The 14,388-nt window shown below is 41.8% G+C and overlaps 1 protein-coding gene across 2 annotated transcripts in view; it reads right to left on the bottom strand.

Moving 5' to 3' along the window:
• LOC123600590 overlaps positions 1-14,388 on the bottom strand; it is a 97,728-nt gene that overhangs the window by 73,102 nt on the left and 10,238 nt on the right. The gene's annotated exons all lie outside the window — the stretch shown is intronic.

Below are 14,388 nucleotides of genomic sequence, written 5' to 3'. Positions count from 1 at the left end.
CCTTCAGAGTACTGTCTCCTGGAAAAGGAATGAAGAGAAGGGAAAGAGGGAAAGGAAAGAAAACTGAGTTCACAGGTTTCAGTAATGCTGGCACCCCTGATCTCCTACCAGACATAAACTCCCATATCATCTGCAGCAAGATACCATCACAGTACACCTGAATTCTCCTCCCAATATTTCCTACCCAATGTCTAGAGTTCAACCAAAAATATACGTACATATGGCAGTCATGTTGCCACGAAGGGGATGAAAGGTAAAGGACATTGAAAATGAACCCTGAGGTTTCCACAAAGTGAAGGAAGGTGCAGATCACCTTCAAGGCAGAAGGGAGAAACACAATTCTTTACTGATTACTATGATAAAAGTATGGTTGGTGTTAAATGTGCTCAAAGAAAGAAAATTATCCCCGCTGTCTGACACATTCGTTCTTACAACAGTGTTTTTAACAATTAACTCCTGAAAGTCTTACTCTTCTGTGAGCTTCTCTTAGTCCACACATTCCAACACAAACGTCTACATTCTTCTTCAGCGTGTCCCATTTGGCGTCTTTTGCCCCTTTCCCACACCTAAGTGCATCACGGTTGTCCCCCAGTTCCCTTTTGCTGCCTATCAAGCATAAAACAGTTTGAGTGTGCACACCTGTTCCCACGAGTGTGGCCATGAGCGGGGAGAGGAGAAAGGACAAGACTCCCAAGGCAGGAAGCCACTTTTTACCTTCCCAGAGCAAACTCATTCTACCAAGTGTGGTTTTCTCCCCCCCAATGCAACACCTTTTCCACGTTACATTTATTAGACGTCAAGACTCTCTGCATCGAATCCTTGATGCGTGCAGTATCTCCTGACTTTAAGACAGATTTGAGGAAGCTGGAATGACTATAGAAGAACGTACAGTATAGTGAATGTACTTACCAATACTAAAATGTACACTTAAATGTTTATGATGGGAAAGATTCTAATGCATGTATTTTACCACAGTTAAGAGAAACTTAAAAAGAAAGTAATGATCTTCAGTTCTCTGATTTATATAACATTTGATAGTAAATTTTGTTACCTGATTCTTTTGGATCTTAAGCTGAGCATTTTCTTTCTGCAGAGGCTGTTCTTCAGACTTTGATTTCACTTCCCTGGTATGAACTTCATTAAGGGAGAAGTGAACCTGAGAAAAACATTCTCTCTAGTGACTTCTTCCCAAGAAGAAGATCACTCAGTAGATAACATATAAATCGAATATTCTAAGACATAAAAGATTTGTTTTTCTTTAAAGCTAAAGTGTACAGTGGAAATCCTGCAGGAAATAGAGGGAATTTACTTCGGAAACTTCTGAAGTGTTTACTAAAATAGCACTTTTCAAGTTCTTTGTAGATTTTTCCTTTCCCTGATTTGCAAGTAAGATAGAAACAAAACGTGTACTAGGCTTTCCAAACAAACACTGGACAACGTGTCACAAAGAAGCATTGTCAATAGAACACACCCCATAGTCAGTCCCTGTATCATTAAAAACAGTCGATCCAGTTTGGGCCAAAGAGAAAAGCCAGACACATAAAGAAATGAAGGATGAAGATAACGGTGGAAGGTGTAAATGTTTCAGAGCAACTATCTTGGTTTCCAGACAATGGAACTGTGACTGGATGACAATGAAAAAGTGAAGACAGTGTAAAATCTTTCAAGCCAAAAAGCTCCAATGAATGACTTTTCGTTATGGAAGAGAAATATTGTCACCAGATTCACTTTCAAAATTTTCTGAATTAAGAGGAACAGAACTATTCAACATGGCGAAGAAACCTCTAGTGTTCTCTCCTGGCAGCACTGAATGATATAAAAATTAACCCAGGGTTATGAAAACAAATTCTGCCTAACTCCTAAATAAAAGAGGCACTATGGTATTACTGCTTGGAACAGCAGTAGACAGCATGGAAGGTTAAGGGGCTCAATTCACCCAATGACCAAAAGGGCGCAAACATCAAATTATGGTAACTCAGGAAGCCCTGATTCTTGACATTCTGATTTCTCTCTGATTGCAACGAAGCGTGCACACTTGGAATTATGTCATTAAAAAATTCATTAGTGACCTCAAGCATCTCACTGTTATTCTTCAACAAAAAACATAGTTATCAGGAATACTTTACTCATTACTTTGAGTTCCATTTTTAAAGAACAAAGAAGGGATTTTAATACTCTAATTTATTTTTTGAGAGAGAGACAGAGCAAGTGAGCAGGGGAAGGGCAGAGAGGGACAGAGGGAGAGAATCCCAAGCAGGCTCCCCACCGTCAGCACGAAGCCCGACGCAGGACTCAAACTCATGAACCATGAGACCATGACCTGAGCTGAAACCAAGAGTTGGATGTTTAACTGACTGAGCCACCCAAGCACCCCAGAACAGAGATTTTTTTTTAATATGAAATTTATTGTCAAACTGGTTTCCACACAACACCCAGTGCTCATCCCAAAAGGTGCCCTCCTGAATACCCATCACCTACCCCCCCTCCCTCCCACCCCCCATCAACCCTCAGTTTGTTCTCAGTTTTTAAGAGTCTCTTATGTTTTGGCTCCCTCCCTATCTTTTTTTTTCCCTTCCCCACCCACCATGGTCTTCCATTAAGTTTCTCAGGATCCACACAAGAGTGAAACATACAGTATCTGTCTTTCTCTGTATGACTTATTTCACTTAGCATAACACTCTCCAGTTCCATCCACGTTGCTACAAAAGGCCATATTTCATTCTTTCTCATTGCCACGTAGTACTCCATTGTGTATATAAACAACAATTTCTTTATTCATTCATCAATTGATGGACATTTAGGCTCTTTCCATAATTTGGCTATTGTTGAAAGTGCTGCTATAAACATTGGGGTACAAGTGCCCCTATACATCAGCACTCCTGTATCCCTTGGGTAAATTCTTAACAGTGCTATTGCTGGGTCACAGTGGAGATCTATTTTTAATTTTTTTTTTTTTTAATTTTTTTTTCAACATTTATATTTTTATTTTTGGGACAGAGAGAGACAGAGCATGAACGGGGGAGGGGCAGAGAGAGAGGGAGACACAGAATCGGAAACAGGCTCCAGGCTCTGAGCCATCAGCCCAGAGCCCGACGCGGGGCTCGAACTCACGGACCGCGAGATCGTGACCTGGCTGAAGTCGGCGCTTAACCGACTGCGCCAACCAGGCGCCCCTATTTTTAATTTTTTGAGCAACCTCCACACTGTTTTCCAGAGCGGCTGCATCAGTTTGCATTCCCACCAACAGTACAAGAGGGTTCCCGTTTCTCCACATCCTCATCAGCATCTATAGTCTCCTGATTTGTTCATTTTAGCCACTCTGACTGGCGTGAGGTGGTATCTGAGTGTGGTTTTGATTTGTATTTCCCTGATGAGGAGCGACGTTGAGCATCTTTTCATGCGCCTGTTGGCCATCCGGATGTCTTCTTTTTTTTTTTTTTTTTTTTTTTTTTCAACGTTTATTTATTTTTGGGACAGAGAGAGACAGAGCATGAACGGGGGAGGGGCAGAGAGAGGGGGAGACACAGAATCGGAAGCAGGCTCCAGGCTCTGAGCCATCAGCCCAGAGCCCGACGCGGGCTCCAACTCACGGACCGCGAGATCGTGACCTGGCTGAAGTCGGACGCTTAACCGACTGCGCCACCCAGGCGCCCCCGGATGTCTTCTTTAGAGAAGTGTCTATTCATGTTTTCTGCCCATTTCTTCACTGGATTATTTGTTTTTTGAGTGTGGAGTTTGGTGAGCTCTTTATAGATTTTGGATACTAGCCCTTTGTCTGATATGTCATTGGCAAATATCTTTTCCCATTCCATTGGTTGCCTTTTAGTTTTGGTTGTTTCTTTTGCAGTGCAGAAGGTTTTTATCTTCATGAGGTCCCAATAGTTCATTTTTTGCTTTTAAATCCCTGGCCTTTGGAGATGTGTCAAGTAAGAAATTACTGCAGCTGAGGTCAGAGAGATTTTTCCCTGCTTTCTCCTTTAGGGTTTGCATGGTTTCCTGTCTCACATTCAGGTCCTTTATCCATTTTGAGTTTATTTTTGTGAATGGTTTAGGAAACTAGTGGTCTAGTTTCATCCTTCTGCATGTTGCTGTCCAGTTCTCCCAGCACCATTTGTTAAAGACACTGTCTTTTTTCCATTGGATATTCTTTCCTACTTTGTCAAAGATTAGTTGCCCATACTTTTGTGGCTTCAATTCTGGAGTCTCTATTCTATTCCATTGGTCTATGTGTCTGTTTTTGTACCAATACTATGCTGTCTTGATGATTACAGCTTTGTAGTAGAAGCTAAAGTCTGGGATTGTGATGCCTCCCACTTTGGTCTTCTTCTTCAATATTGCATTGCCTATTTGGGGTCTTTTCTGGTTCTATACAAATTTTAGGATTGCTTGTTCTAGCTTCGAGAAGTATGCTGGTGCAATTTTGATTGGGATTGCATTGAATGTGTAGATTGCTTTGGGTAGTATTGACATTTTAACAATATTTATTCTTCCAAACCATGAACATGGAATGTTTTTTCATTTCTTTCTATCTTCTTCAATTTCCTTCATAAGCTTTCTATGGTTTTCAGCATACAGATCTTTTACCTCGATGTTTAGTTTTATTCCTAGGTATTTTATGATTCTTGGTGCAATTATGAACAGGATCAGTTTCTTTATTTGTCTTTCTGTTGTTTCATTATTAGTGTATAAGAGCGCAATGGATTTCTGTACATTGATTTTGTATCCTGCGACTTTGCTGAATTCATGTATCAGTTCTAGTAGACTTTTGGTGGAGTCTATCAGGTTTTCCACGTATAATAAAATGTCATCTGCTAAAAGTGAAAGCTTGACTTCATCTTTGCCAATTTTGATGCCTTTGATTTCCTTTTGTTGCCTGATTGCTGATGCTAGCACTTCCAACACTATGTTAAACAACAGCAGTGAGAGTGGACATCACTGTCGTGTTCCTCATCTCAGGGGGAAAGTTCTTAATTTTTCCCCATTAAGGATGATATTAGCTGTGGGCTTTTCATAAATGGCTTTTATGATGTTTAAGTATGTTCCTTCTAACCCGACTTTCATAAGGGTTTTTATTAAGAAAGGATGCTGAATTTTGTCAAATGCTTTTTCTACATCAATGGACAGGATCATGTGGTTCTTTCCTTTTATTAATCTGCTGTATCACACTGATTGATTTGCAAATGTTGAACCAGCCCTGTAGCCCCGGAATGAATCCCACTTGATCATGGTGAATAATTCTTTTTATATGATGTTGAATTCGATTTGCTAGTATCTTATTGAGAATTTTTGCATCCATATTCATCAAGGATACTGGCCTGTAGTTCTCTTTTTTTGCTGGCTCTCTGTCTGGTTTAGGAATCTAAGTAATGCTGGCTTCATAGGGTGAGTCTGGAAGTTTTCCTTCCCTTTCTATTTTTTGGAACAGCTTGAGAAGGATAGGTGTTATTTCTGCTTTAAATGTCTGGTAGAATTCCCCTGGGAAGCCATTTGGTCCTGGACTCTTATTTGTTGAGAGATTTTTGATAACCGATTCCATTTCTTCACTGGTTATGGGTCTGTTCAAGTATTCTATCTTTCTGTTTGAGTTTTGAAAGTGTGTGGGTGCTTAGGAATTTGTTCATTTCTTCCAGGTTGTCCAGTTTGGCATATAATTTTTCATACTATTCCCTGATAATTGCTTGTATTTCTGAGGGATTGGTTGTAATAATTCCATTTTCATTCATGATTTTATCCATTTGGGTCATCTACCTTTTCTTTTTGAGAAACCTGGCTAGAGGTTTCTCAATTTTGTTTTGTTTTGTTTTGTTTTGTTTTTTTCAAAAAACCAACTCTTGGTTTCATTGATCTGCTCTACAGTGTTTCTAGATTCTATATTGTTTATTTCTGCTCTGATCTTTATTATTTCTCTTCTTCTGCTCGGTTTGGGGTGTCTTTGCCGTTCTGCTTCTAGTTCCTTTAGGTGTGCTGTTACATTCTGTATTGGGGATTTTTCTTGTTTCTTGAGATTGGCCTGGATTGCAATGTATTTTCCTCTGAGGACTGCCTTTGCTGCATCCCAAAGCATTTGGATTGTTGTATTTTCATTTTCATTTGCTTGCATATATTTTTTAATTTCTTCTCTAATTTCCTGGTTTACCCATTCATTCTTCATTAGGGTGTTCTTTAACCTCCATGCTTTTGGAGGTTTTCCAGACTTTTTCCTGTGATTGATTTCAAGTTTCATAGCATTGTGGTCTGAAAGTGTGCATGGTATGATCTTAATTCATTTACACTTATGAAGGCCTGTTGTGTGACCCAATATGTGATCTATCTTGGAGAATGTTCCATGTGCACTCAAGAAGAAAGTATATTCTGTTGCTTTGGGATGCAGAGTTCTAAATATATCTGTCAAGTCCACCTGATCCTATGTATCATTCAGGGCCCTTGTTTCTTTATTGATCCTGTGTCTAGATGATCTATCCATTGTTGTCAGTGGAGTATTAAAGTCCCCTGCAATTACCACATTCTTATCAATAAGGTTGCTTATGTTTGTGAGTAATTGTTTTATATATTTGGGGGCTCCCATATTTGGCACATAGACATTTATAATTGTTAGCTCTTCCTGATGGGTAAACCCTGTAATTATTATATAATGCCCTTTTTTATCTCTTGTTACAGCCTTTAATTTAAAGTCTAGTTTGTCTGATACAAGCATGTCTACTCCAGCTTTCTTTTGACTTCCAGTAGCATGATAGATAGTTCTCCATTCCCTCACTTTCAATCTGTAGGTGTCCTCAGGTCTAAAATGAGTCTCTTGTGGACAGCAGATAGGTGGGTCTTGTTTTTTTATCCATTCTGAAACCCTATGTCTTTTGGTTGGAGCATTTAGTCCATTTACATTCAGCGTTATTATGGAAAGATATTGGTTTAGTTATTGTGATGTGTGTAGGTTTCATGCTTGTAGTGATGTCTCTTGTACTTTGTGGTTCTTGCAACATTTCACTCACAGAGTCCCCCTTAGGATCTCTTGTAGGGCTGGTTTAGTGGTGATGAATTTCTTAAGTTTTTGTTTGTTTGGGAAGACCTTTATCTCTCCTTCTATTCTGAATGCCAGACTTGCTGGATAAAGGATTCTTGGCTGCATATTTTTTCTGTTCATCCCATTGAAGATTTCCTGCCATTCCTTTCTGGCCTGGCAGACTTCTTTTAAATTAATAACCAATGCACCAATAGCCATAATAAAGTCCAGAACCACAAATCATTTCAGAGTTTCAGACAAAGCAAAATCTTTGGACTAAAAGATGCCTCTGGCTCACCAGAAACACCAGAGAAATGTCTTGTGCAGTTGGCTATTTCCTGAACTGACAAACACTTCTATCAAATCAGGTCCTATGATTTTTCCCACATCACCAACAACAAAGGTTTTCAAATCAGAAAGGAACTGGGAGATGGCTAGAGAAAACACACAAGCAACAAAAGAAATGAAAACAAACATTTCCAGAAAGTGCAAATGTGCTTCCTTGACAAGAGTCATTCTCTGAAGACATTATAAAATTAGAGCAGGTACTTGAGACGTTATAGAGAGATCTGAACAAAGTAAATGAAATCATGGGAAGTATGTTCTCAGACCACAAATGACTCAAACTAGACATCAAGAACAAAAAGTTCTTAGTTGGACAATGACAAAAAAATGAGATTAAACAACCACCTTCTCAAAAAGACATGGATTCGAGGGGAGTTGGGTGGGGAGATGGCAGAAATAGGTGAAGTAGATCAAGAGTACACTTGTGATGAGCACGAGAAATGCATGAAATCACTGAATCATGGAACACCTGAAACTGATATTGCACTGTATGTTAATTATAGTTGAATTTTTTTAAAAAGTCCATATAGGTCAAAGAAGACATTTCTACAGAAATTTTAGCATATTTCAATCTAAATGATAATGAAAATTGAACATATTAGGGGGAAATTTGTAATACTGAGTGCATATAAAAGTTCCAGTGACTATAAAATTTTCTGCTTACTTATGATTACAAGTCTATCTATAAGGTACTTGGTATGTTCACAGCAAAAACAGTTCTCCAGATGTAAATTACACAAGCACTAGTTCCCACAGAGGCAATAATAATGTTATGTTTCCACAGAATTTCAAACACATAAGAGCCAAAAGGGAAATGGTCAGGCAAAATATGGACAGGCTGAATTAATATTGGAGATGATGAAGAATCTTAAAGATGTTTACAATCTATCTGTCACAAAGAATCATCTTTATAAACCATCTACCAGCCTCCAGGAGGTTATAAGCACCCCTCTCAAATATCTCCTCATGGAAGAGTGAGAGGACAGATGGCTTATAAAGGAGCAGGAACAAACTTGTGGGGGTGATGACTGTGTTTGCTACCTTACTGTGGTCATGGTTTCATTGCTGCTTACATATGTCAAATATCAGCGTACTGTGTTCTTTAAAAAGGTGTTGTTATTCTATACAAATTATACGACACTGAAGCTGTAGGAAAGATGTAATAGGCAACACTGAGAAATTTTATATTGCTGACAAACATATTGCTTTGTTTGTTTGTTTTATTAATTTTTTTAAATCTTTTTTTATTTTTGAGAGAGAGAGAGAGAGAGACAGAGGGAGACACAGAATCCAAAGCAGGCTCCAGGCTCGAACCGCCAGCACAGAGCCCGATGCAGGGCTCCAACCCACAAACCGTGAGATCATGACCTGAGCTGAAGTCGGACGCTCAACCAACTGAGCCACCCAGGTGCCCTGCAGCTGTCTTTTAATAGTAAGAATTTGTAAGCCAATGTAAAATATAAAAATTAAGAAAATGCAAATTTATAGTAGATAAGAAGTGAATGATTTCTAGTGTACACTCACGAAGTACCTGGATAAAATCCTTTGGACTATCTCTAGACTATGCCCAAAATTCATTGAAGAATGGAAGGAAGTAAAAACACAAAATGTACTAGAGATACAAATGAGATTGTTCTATAGAAAGATGTTTACATATAACGGATATATCTGAGAGAAACGGGCAACTGCTATTATAATAATATGGGATTATTCTTCCAAAAAAATAAATTATACATGATGTTTCACTTTTTGGTGTTTTACTGTTCACTTTGATTCTGAATCACAGCTCAAAATGTGAGATTTCTGAGGCACATAAAGATTTGCATAATCAGGTGACCTTGTATATTTTGATAATATCTGGGATTTTAAGTTACCTGAACACACATCTCCAAATAGCCTATGAAAGGAATTCATGTTTCTCTTTCATGGTATTGTGCCAAAAGCAATCAATAGCAACTCTGAAAACTGATCTCTAAAAGAATAGAAAATTCCTGAACATGGTCACCAAAACAACAGAACACATCTCATTCTACAAAAACTGGACTTAGAAGCATTTTAGGAGTAAAACATTCACGATGCAATTCACACTAATTCACATACCAAGCTTAATTTTGTGCAAATGAACCTGTCTAGAAAGTAGCCTCTGAAATCTATAACATTTTCATCTTCAGCTCTCAGAGATAAGGTCACAAAAATGTGTAATGGTGGGAAATATACACTGTCTTTGACTAGCCACTGTCTAAAAGAAAGCAGTAGCTGTCAGCACAGTGGTTGTTCATGGGGCTCAAATGCACCAAAGACACAGGCCATCTTGTCACAAAGGTAAAACACCTTCAGCTGTGGGCACTCTTGGTGCATCTGGCAGCTGTCTGGCTGCTGATATCAGTAATTGACGCTGAACTAGATTAGATCCAATGGGGCCAATAAGAGTAGGTTCTCAAAGTCAATGGCCATGAGTATGCAGAGGTGGCAAATGCAAGACAAGTTAGCTAATGGAAGAATTCAAAGATGAGGTATGGCAAGAGAATTGAACCAATCTGTGACAGGCAGCCTAGGTAGAGGGGGAAAATTCTGATAAAGACAATCAAGAATTTTCCTCCTTCATAGTCTCAAAAGAAATAAAGTCGTTTCTATTTAGATTGGAGGTTTCCATGTGGAATGATTCTGCCTCAATGCAAGGGTTATTCCTGACTATTGGGACTTTTCAGATCCCACTCTAAGGATCTGGTACATGCCAATCTAAAGAAATCTACTTATCTCTATGGTGTCCCTGTCTGTCTGCCTCTCTCACTCTCCTAGGGGTACAAGTTTTGCTTTTCAATGACAGAGTGAAACACTGGGAACTGGGAACCAGGTATTTCATTATATTTGGACCATCCTAAGGACATTCAGAACCCTTCTTGCTTTGAGGAAATCAACACTCTGCACATACTTAGCTAAAGAAGGGACAACAATTCTTTCACTTCCTGATCATGTCGCTCCTCGTGACTTTTGGGCATAGTCTGGAGATAGTCCAAAGGATTTTACCCAGGTACTTCGTGAGTGTACACTAGAAATCATTCACTTCTTATCTACTATAAATTTGCATTTTCTTAATTTTTCTATTTTACATTGGCTTACAAATTCTTACTATTAAAAGACAGCTGCAGGGCACCTGGGTGGCTCAGTTGGTTGAGCGTCCGACTTCAGCTCAGGTCATGATCCCACGGTTTGTGGGTTGGAGCCCTGCATCGGGCTCTGTGCTGGCGGTTCGAGCCTGGAGCCTGCTTTGGATTCTGTGTCTCCCTCTGTCTCTCTCTCTCTCTCTCTCTCTCAAAAATAAAAAAAGATTTAAAAAAATTAATAAAACAAACAAACAAAGCAATATGTTTGTCAGCAATATAAAATTTCTCAGTGTTGCCTATTACATCTTTCCTACAGCTTCAGTGTCGTATAATTTGTATAGAATAACAACACCTTTTTAAAGAACACAGTACGCTGATATTTGACATATGTAAGCAGCAATGAAACCATGACCACAGTAAGGTAGCAAACACAGTCATCACCCCCACAAGTTTGTTCATCTCTAGTTGACCTAGGCATTTTAACACCACAAACGGTGGTAGATCTGTCACTTATCTGTGTGACCCTCCTACCTATTGGCATGGGCTGTACATTATGAACCATACGGGGGGGTGGGCGGGTGGTGAGGGGAAATCCAGCTGACTCACAAGGGATCTCCTGCAATCTCCAGGAATGAGAGCATTGTAAGAGAAATAGTTCATCAGCGTCTCTCCTGGGGGAACTGGGACAATACCCAGATTGTTGACACCACCAAGTCTGCTGGGCGAGGAGGGCCAAGCGGGTGGGCATAGGCCAGGGACCCAGGTGACTAGATAAACCTACTGTGATCATCTCTCCTGGGCTCTGTCCTGAGCTGAGCTTCCTATATAGTTTCTCTACATGATTGACTCAGTGATTCCCCAACTGAAAATCATTGCTCTAAATTCCCTCACTTTTATTTTTATGTAAATTTATTGTAATAGGAACCACTCTGGCACTGCTAAAATAGCAAAGCAAGGGCTCCAACCTAAATATAAAGAAACCATACAAAACAACGAAAACCAAAACAAAGCAGGAGTGAAAAACCAATAGTGTTACATTCCCTTTAGATCCTGCTGCCTGCCTAAAGAGCCCCAGAGTTGGGCTGTCCTGGTTGTACAAGGAGAGGCCGGCTACAGAGGGGGTGGAGTCCGACTGGCCCAAAAGTGAATGGGAGAGAGGCCCTGACTATAAGGGGGCCTAGGGAATTCCATGAAGGGTGGCCAGGATCACCCTGATTGTAACTGGAGCAGGAACCAGGGAAAGAGGAGGCAGTGAACAGAGTTTGGGGGCCCTTGAACAAGTGAGATCATTCATGGAGGTGAGAAAGTGTCCCCAAAGCCAATGTCAGCCTCCCATCTGGGGAGTCCTTCGTGGCCCCTGGGGGCAGGGCCAGGAGCCTAGAGTTTGAGATCCAGTGTGCTGCTTAACAGCTGTGTGAGCCTGGGCTGGTTTCCTACAGCAAAATGGGAGTGTCCATGCCTGTGTCCAGAACTGTGCTGAGGACAAGAGGAAGCCACGGGCTGAGCACTAGTGGATATCAGTGTCACCACCTCCCTGGGGCATGAGTCTTCCCAGTCCGGTGCCTTAAAAGTTGCACAGCTGTTAAAGGCAACAAAGGTGAAAACCTCAGTTCCCTCCAGTTTCAGGCCTGTGCCAAGCCTTTGCCTTTGCAGACATCACTTCTCAGGACCCAGCGGCAGTACCGTCTCTAACCCCTTGCACAGATGGGGAACCAGGCTCAGAGCCCTCAAGGGGAAGGCTGGACCCAGGCTGAGAAAAGGCTCACTGCTGACTTGGGTCTGGGAGGGGATGTTGGGAGAGTGGGAAGCTGGGGCCTGGGGACTCCAGAGGGAGCAGGGGCCACAAAGATGCTTGGCCCCATAGCCCCACTTTGCTCCAGGTCAGCCTGCTCAGAAGCTGAGGCCAAACCAGATGGCAAGGTCACAGCCCGGCTCCTGCACCTCAGGTTGCTGGTCATTCATCTCTGTGGTGATGATAGTGCTGTCACATGCTAGTCCTGATGATGCCATTAGTGCTATTATTGCTGAGGGAGCAGGCACGGCCCACTTTGACACACCCCAAGGATCCTGGAGAGACTCGCCTGTCTCCCTCACCTGACCTGGTCCCATGCAACACCCCCACTCTAAGTATACCCTGTCTCTGCCCTGTGCCCCTGTCCCTGTGGCCACCCTATCCTGGCCACTCTCTGGAATCCAGGCCTGGGCACAACCCTCCGTAAGGCACTGACATGGGCACATGCCCAGCACAGGGTTGGAACCAGGAAAACACCCCCTTCCATGACAACTTAGATGGGAAAGGTCATGCCAGGGTCTGTGCACCCCTTCTTGTAGTGGCCTCCACTGGGGTGCCAGAGCTGTCCTGGAGTGTGTGTGTGTGCATGCCCTTGCACACATGTGTGTAATCTGCATCATGCACCTGTGAGTTGGAGTTCTGTGTCTGTGGTTATATTGACTGTGGACATGAATTTCCTGTTATTTGGCTGTTTTCATGTTTTCTGATGAGGTTTTGGGGTGGCAGTGGGGTTCGTGGGGAAAGGATTTTTTGAAGTCATCTTTGGTGCAAAAACGTGATTTCATTAAAGCACGGGGACAGGACCAGTGGCCCTGGCTGAAGAGCTGCCCAAGCACCATGAGGAGAGACTAGTTATATACTATGGAGCTGGAGGGAGGGAAGTTTCCAGTGAGACTTTCATATGCTAAATAAGACTCCCAGGCTACTGGAGGCCTAGCTAATGTCAAACTAGGGTTGTTTGCCCTCTAGCAAAGCATTAGCATTAAGACACAGGGAGTTGCTGGAGAAATGTTTCATTCTGCCGGCCTCAAGTATTTGTCAATGGGCTGCAGGTTTTAAGGAAATTTAGTCCTATCTGCCATTTCCTTCTGCCTTAGTTTCCAACATCACTATGGAGGGATGTTGCTGGGGTTCTAGGAAACCAAGTCCATAGGTTTCTGGAGATTACCATTGCCTTTTTCTCGCGATTTACTAAGGTATTTGTAAATAGATGGAGACAGGCCCTGCAGGCAGGACTATGATCTCTGTTAACCATTTGTTTTTCTTTTCTTTTCCTTTGTTCTTGGGCAGCCAGGAGTGCCCAAGGGATATCACACATATCCCACCTGGGGGTGGGGGCGGGGGTTTTAGGCCTGGCAGCTTGCCTTATGCTCCCTCATCGTTGTCCTCTTGTGTTTATCTGTATGCATGTGTATCTGTGTCTGTGTCTCTGAATGAGCATATTATCTGCTGTGCAAGTCTCTGTGTCTGTGACTGTATTACCTGTATCTCTCAGGTACACGTGTCCCTGTGAGAGTATCTGTGTGTATCTGTGTTTTGTGTCTGTGTATTGGTTGTATGTGTGAATTTGCTGTCACTTTGGGTGTTTCTGACCACAACTGTGTGTGTGTTTTCTGTGTGCCCAGTGTGTGTAGGGTTTGCTTCATGGGAGTGTTGCACATGTCCCTGAGAATTATCCTACCCGTTTTATGGAGCTAAAAAACTGTTCAAGGTCACCTGACGCATCACTGCAGGGACTGAGATACAAACCTGAGTGTCTGTGAAATCGGAGTTCAGCCTCGTTCCTCACCCTTTGCTGTAAGCAGAGTCTGAAACTCAAGGAAGCTACAGGAAAGGGAATGTTTGAGGTAAAGAAAGGCCCTCCAAACCTGATTTGCCTTTTTCACTTCTAAACAGGTTCTTCATCATGAGCTTCAGGGGGTCCCTGGACCCAGCGGGTGTTGAGTGGAAATTGTACATTTTTCTGGAACAAGAAGCCGTAGGTTTCACCAGTTTCTCTAAGGATTCCCCCCCAGAATTCCATGTTATTCAGGCTTTCAAGAGAGTAGCAAAGTAGGTTATCAGGGCAGCTACCACGAACCTGGTCAGCACTACTATCTGCGTAACCCCTGGGCTTCTCCAGAGGGCTGAAATTCCTGAAAACCCAGCCC

This window comes from Leopardus geoffroyi, chromosome D1 (genome assembly GCF_018350155.1).
Source record: "Leopardus geoffroyi isolate Oge1 chromosome D1, O.geoffroyi_Oge1_pat1.0, whole genome shotgun sequence".
Taxonomy (NCBI): Eukaryota; Metazoa; Chordata; class Mammalia; order Carnivora; family Felidae; genus Leopardus; species Leopardus geoffroyi.
The sequence above is the reverse complement of the archived record's forward strand: the minus strand, read 5'-3'. Positions and strand labels throughout refer to the sequence as shown.